The sequence below is a fragment of the Triticum dicoccoides genome, chromosome 5B, assembly GCF_002162155.2.
Source record: "Triticum dicoccoides isolate Atlit2015 ecotype Zavitan chromosome 5B, WEW_v2.0, whole genome shotgun sequence".
Lineage (NCBI taxonomy): Eukaryota > Viridiplantae > Streptophyta > Magnoliopsida > Poales > Poaceae > Triticum > Triticum dicoccoides.
The window spans coordinates 635,011,781-635,018,617 of NC_041389.1; the positions used below are offsets into that span (position 1 = coordinate 635,011,781).

The window sequence follows — 6,837 nt, forward strand, 5'->3', positions numbered from 1 at the left end:
CCCACAGCCTGTGAAGCCCGCTGCCGGCCTCCCGCAGCTTCACTTTGTGGGGCTCACGGACGGCGAGCATCTTCGCAAACTTGTTAGGCAGCCTCTGCAGCGAGGGTCAAGCAGTGGTTAATTGTGGCAATCAAGCACTAGACAGCAGAGTGATGATAAAGAAATGAGTAATGATAAACATACCTGCCTACTGCAAGATTTCTCAATTATGATCTTGAAAAACTCGAAACCTTCCAAGCCAGCCATCTCACTTATCTGAAAAGCAGCATTGTAAATTAAACAAGCACATCAACATCAATAGCATAGTAAACTAACACTAAAACAAGCACATCAACATCAACAGCAACAGCAACATCATCAGGTGACCACCAACAGCAACAACACTAAAATCTACTATAAATTGACCAGAACCATATCTACTATAAATTGACCAGAACCATATCTATTATAAAAGGACCAATAGTGTACAGCAAAACAACGGTTTCAATATTACACAAGAAAGAAGTCTCAGGTTTATCAAGCACAGCAAAACAATAGTGTGACTGAAGAAAATTATAGCAGGAAATACTTCATGCATCATCAATAGAACCATACAGAATTTTTATGATGCCTCCAGTTTCACAAGATAAAACTAGCAGCATCCAACATGCTTTGGCATTCATCTCTTGATCGTTAAAATAAACCATACAGAATTCCACAAAAAAATTCAGAGACCACAGCCCATGATTCTAGGCAAAAGAAACAACAATGTGTACAGAGACAAGCTTCTTTTCCACTTAATATTCAGAATATGCCAGATACACCCAAGGACAAACATGCATTACAACTTATCTTAAGAGAATTAACTACTGTACAAATGCAGTTCATACTAGATCCACCAACAGAGCATACCTAGTATGCATAACAAATACTAGATTCTCAAACCCTAGAGCAGAAGAGAAAGGAGAGAGGATATGAAGCAGATGGCTTACCGCGGCGGAGTCCGAGAAGAAGTGGTCGCCGGCGGCGTAGGGAAAGCTGCGCGGGAGGCGTCGGACCAGCAGAGGCGCCGAGGAGGCGTCGCTGTCACCCTAAAAAACATCCTAATCAAACCCTAATCCGGCGGCAAGAACCCTAATCTATCATAACAGTAGATAGGAAGAGGAAGAGGAAGCGGATTCATACCCACGGTGACGGAGATTCGGCGACGGAGAGAAAGTATGCGGCGGCGGTGGGAGAGGAAGAAGCCGGTGGCGGCGGGGAGGAGGAGCGGGTCGAGTGGATAGGAGGAGTGGAGAGGGGGAGTGGGGAAATGAGTGGATAGGAGGAGGAGCGGGCCCAATTGTCAGCGAGTTGTTTGATACATTGAAAAGGCTGGGCATAGAGTAGATGATCAGTAGCCTCTTCCTAGCCCAGTGGTACAAACACAGTGAAACGAGCGCATGGTCGTGGGTTCGAGTCCCCGCTCGCGCATATTTTTTTGCAAAATTCAGTTGCTCTGACCAAAACATCTTCAGTTCAAAAAAACATGAATTAAACATCTTCAGTTCTGAAACTTGAACTAAACATCTTCAGTTCAAAACTACTAAATGATCACAAAAACAACCAAAAACTACATCTGCTACAACATGTGCTAAACAAAACTTGAACTAAACATATTCTGTCTGATCATTTTGCAATGTTTTGCATCACAACCAAAAACAACATCTGCTACAGCATCACATCTTCAGTTCACCAAAAACAGCATCACATCACAACCAAAAACTACATCAGGATCATCTACTACAACCATAAGTCTCATTGATATCCAAAATGCACAACCATCAGGATCACATCCAAAATGTGTTTTGCATCCAAAATGTGTTTTGCATCCAAAATGCTTACAAAATACTACAACCATCAGGATCACATCAAATGCTTACACAAGGAAATCAAATGTTTTGCATTTTGCATCAACATTTTGTCACAGGATCACACCACTACAACCATCAGGATCTTCAAGCATTTTGCTACCTGGAGATAATTGTAGTACATCAGGATCACCATGCATATGCACAAGAAGGAAAACTACAGATAGTTAAAAGGATCACCAAGGAGACCAAATTTACCTTCATGTCCATTCGCTACTCATCATCGTCGATACGAAAACTAGGAACTCTATGCCCACTCCTGTTTTCCTCATCATCACTACAATATTGCAGCATAGTATGATCAGTCCGGTTTTCCTCATCCTCGCTTTCATGTCCATCCTGTACCACCTTTCTTCTTTTCTTGACTGTTGCAGCATCAACGATCACACGTTCCCGGTCCCTTCGCACTCTGCTTTGCACCGGAACTTCCATAGAGTCATCATCAGCTTGCAACGGAACTTCCGTAGAGTCATCATCTTGGTATGTTAGTCCACCATCACCGGGGCCCTTTTCCACTTCAGTTTCAGTCACACTCCACAAGTGTCTGTGCTGAAAGTTTTGCACAACTCGCCATTTTCCGTGCAAAAGAGTGTCTGGCAGATAAAACACCATTGTTGCTTGTGTTGTTAGAATAAAGGGATCACTCTTATACCAGCACCTTGTAGTGTTGATGCTTTTGAAGTGGCCATCATATTTGACAAAAGAGTCTCTCCTCTTCTTGCTACCAATCTCAAACCAGTCACAGCGAAATAAGACAACCGAGCGATGGATGCCTCCACTAGAGTTGTACTGCAACTCTACGATGCTTGTCAACTGACCATAGAAGTCAATGATCTCACCATCATGTGACCCCTCAGTGACGATTCCACTATTCCGTGTCTTCCTTTTTTCCTCGCGGTCAACGGTGTGGTACCGGACACCGTCAGCAATGCATGCTGAATACACTCTCACTCTCTTATCCGGTAAGCATGCCAAAGCAAATAGATCATCACTGACCTTCTTCTCCTCATGCAACTTTCCAATCTGCACAAATAAACCATTTAGCAAACAATGGTATTTAACAATGGGTGTAACACAGAAAACATAAAACATGTGGCTAAAGATCTCACATGATTCTTAAACCAATTAGCAAACACCTTGGCAACCCTTTTATCAACATTGATATTGCTTTCTTCCTGATTTAACTCTTCCTTGCATTTCCTACAATGCCAACAAAACATGTGAATTAAAACATTAGGCTGGTGCCAACCCAAGCAAAAAATATATATATATATAATGAGTGCACAAGATATAACGTACTCGATATATGGTAGAACCTCGGCGCAATTGATGAGCACAAACCAAACCATCTTGTCATACTCATCACCAGCCTCCAAGTATTGTGAGGCTCCAAGAAAGTTCACACAATGGTTGAAAACAGAGACATCACCACTTTGCGAATCAGACGCTCTCTATTTCTGCCCGGCCGGTTCCATCTTGTTTCCACATCACCAAAGTATCTAGAGCAAAAAGTCAAGCACTTGTCAACGACATATGCTTCAGCAATAGAACCTTCAGGTCTTGCTGTGTTTCGCACATAACGCTTACAAGTAAGCAGCCTTCTTTCGATTGGGTACATCCAACCATATTGCACAGGGCCTCTAAGCATTGCCTCTTTGGGTAAGTGCACCGCCAAATGGACCATCACGGTGAAGAAAGCTGGAGGGAAAATCTTCTCGAGCTTGCAAAGAATAATTGGGATTTATTTTTCAAGTCTTTCCAAGACAGTTAACTTGAGGGTTTTGCAGCACAGTTCTCTAAAGAAATTTCCCAGCTCAGCAACCGCTTCATATATATCCTTGTGCATGATTCCTCGGAGGCCCGCCGGTAAAATCCTTTGGAGGAGGATGTGACAATCATGGGTTTTCAGTACTGAAAGCTTGAATCCATCAGAAGTAACACACTTTGCTAGGTTAGCAGCATAACCATCTGGAAATTTCACCGCTCTTAGGAATTCACAGAATGCAAGCTTTTGTTCTTTATTCATTGTATACCATGCTCGTGGAATTTCAAATGAATCTTCATCTTCATTGTGCTGTAGTGCAAATCTTCTCTTATGCCCATGTCCTCCAAATCAAGCCTAGAACTAACCGTGTCCTTTGTCTTCCCTTCAATGTTCAGAAACGTCCCTAGCAGATTCTCGCATATGTTTTTCTCAATGTGCATTACATCGAGATTATGCCTTAATTTCATATCAGCCCAGTATGGCAGGTCCCACAAACAAGACCTATGGTCCCAACATTGACCTTCCTCACGCTTTCTTTTCTTCGCCAGCTTTCCTGGTCTCACATCTTTCACCTTTTCAAGTTGCTGCTCCAGCTCTTCTTTAGTGAATTCAGCTGGCTTGTCACGGGTTTCATTCTCACCATTAAAATCTTTGCTTCTTCGCCAGCGATGGTTTCGGGGAAGAAAGCGGTGGTGCCCAATATAGCATATCTTTCTCCTTATTCTCTTTGAGCAAGGGTCTTTGTCACAATGGACACAGGCCTGATAACCCGCTGTGATCCTCCCAGACAGAGTGTGCAGAGCCGGGAAATCATGGATGGACCATATGATTGCAGCACGTAGATTGAACTTTTCTTCCGGACTCAAGGCATCGTATGTAGGTACACCAGTCCAGAGCTGGAGCAGTTCTTCTACGAGGGGCTCCATAAAGACATCAAAATCCTTTCCTAGAGAATCTGGACCCGGGATAAGCAATGACATCATGAAGTTGGACTGATCCATGCATGCCCATGGTGGCAGGTTGTACGGCACCACAAAAACTGGCCACATGCTATAAGACGTGCTCATGTTCCCAAACGGATTAAACCCATCTGTGGCAATGCCAAGTTTTATGTTCCTTGGATCTGCAGGAAAATCAAAATGTATACGGTCAAACTCTTTCCATGCCTCTCCATCCGCTGGATGGCTCAGCTCATTGTCCACAGGTTGCCGCTTCAGCTTGTGCCACTGTACCTCACGCGATGATTTCTTCGAGATGAACATCCGCTGCAGCCTTGATATCAAGGGAAAGTGCCTCAGTACCTTCTCCGGTATTGACTTCTTCCCATCAACATCTTTCCACCTAGATGCATTGCATTTTGGACAGTTGTCATGCTTTTCTAAATCCTTCTGAAACAAGACACAGTTATTTGGGCACACATGTATTGACACATAACCTAACCCCAGCCTGCGGATTATGCTCAGTGCTTCATCATAAGATCTGGGAACACAACTGTCAGGGAATTGCAAGCTCAAAAGATGGAGTATTGCGTTGAATGCGGCATTGCTAATCCGGTAGAAAGACTTGATGTGGAGTAACTTCACGGTGAAGGTAAATCTTGAAAATTTACCCCCTTCATGAGCTGCGCGCTTCGCCTCCTCTAACACCTCAGCAAACAACGATTTCTGTCCATCAGCACGATCTTCAGCATCGTACAAATCCTTCAATAGGTCAAGAATCCTATCATCTTCATGCCCATCCTCTTCCTCCAAAACAGCATTATCTCGCAAAACCTTTTCCATGAAATCAATGCCAGCATCACCACCACCCATCATATCAGGGGGCCTCTGTATCAGCTTCAAAATGTTGAGGTTGTCTGTCTAAAGGTTCTCCATGATATATCCATCTATCATATGTGCTGGACATCCCATTAAGAAGCAGATGATCTTCCACTCTTCCTTGAGCCATTCTTGGACGGTTGAGGCATTTACAACATGGGCAAAGAATGTGAGCATCGTTGGCAAAATTTGCCCGAACAAATGCCATGAAATCATCAACTCCTTTCATATGTTCTTTCGAAAACTTTCTAACTCCTTGTCTAATCCAGCTTCTATCCATCTGCCAAAGACAACAAATTGTTGCAACTTAGCAAATCAATCTAAGTGCATCAACATTAATTAATGAAAATGGATGGAAGTAATGGAAGCTAAAATTCCAGAAAATAAGGTAGGCACCCAAGTTTATATGCTAACTGCCTAAGCACAACATTCAGCTATTTCCAATTCCTCACTACTTTAGTCCAGTTCACATGGTTTACAGATTTCACATGGGAGCAATAAAAAGTAGTTCAAATGGAAATACAGATTTCACATGGGAGAAAAGAAAAGCTAACTAAAACATGATGGTTCACAAAAAACAGAGGTGGTTAAACAACCAACAATAACAATATATGCTGTCACTAAGAACTATTTTGGTTAAACCACCAACAATAACACCATTGTCAATTTACATGAATGCCATTTCCAAGATTGCATCAAATCTACATCAATGAGAGTTTTCCTAGTTTACATCTAATCTACATCAATATTCAGGTCCTTTCATGGATTTGAGGCTGAAATTTCAGAGGTGTAACATCAAATCTACATCAACCCCAGGATCCTGTTTCAGGGAAAGACCAACTCGAGCTCTGTTCTATTGATTGCTGACAACATAATTTACCAGTAACAATTGACTGAATTCCAAAAGAATTCTTAACAATTTCATCAACAACAATTCTCCTAATAATTTCATCAACAGAAATTCTATTCACAATTTCTACCAAATTCATCAATGACATTTCGAAGAGATTTTTCCTAGCTTACAACAAACCTACATCAAATCACTCTCAAGATTCTCCTAACAATTCTACATCAAATCATTGACATCAACAGAGAGGAGAGGGGGAAGAGGAGGGGGAAGGAGAGGGGTGCATACGTGGGCGAGGTCTACTTGCGGCGGTGGCGACTCCCCCATGCTCGCCGGCGGCGAGTCCCCCATGCGTGGGCGACGCGAGCGGCGAGGTCGCCGTTCCTGTCGTGGGCCCCGCCCCCGCCCCCGCCTCCGCCCCTGCTGGTTGCTTCCGCCGCGAGGCCGTGGGTGAGGTCACCTGCAGCGAGGTCGTGGGCAAGGCGAGCGGCCCCTACTGGTTGCTTCGGCCGCCAGCCC

General features: G+C 43.5%; 1 long non-coding RNA gene across 1 annotated transcript in view; it reads right to left on the bottom strand.

Annotated features, from left to right (window-relative positions):
* Positions 1-773: 773 nt before the first annotated feature.
* Positions 774-6,837, bottom strand: part of LOC119313091 — an 8,682-nt gene continuing 2,618 nt past the window's right edge. The window contains exons 2-3 of the long non-coding RNA XR_005151500.1: positions 4,882-4,886; positions 774-868 (exon numbers count right to left, since the gene is read on the bottom strand). This is a non-coding gene — a long non-coding RNA (uncharacterized LOC119313091). The remainder of the gene's footprint in view (positions 869-4,881; positions 4,887-6,837) is intronic.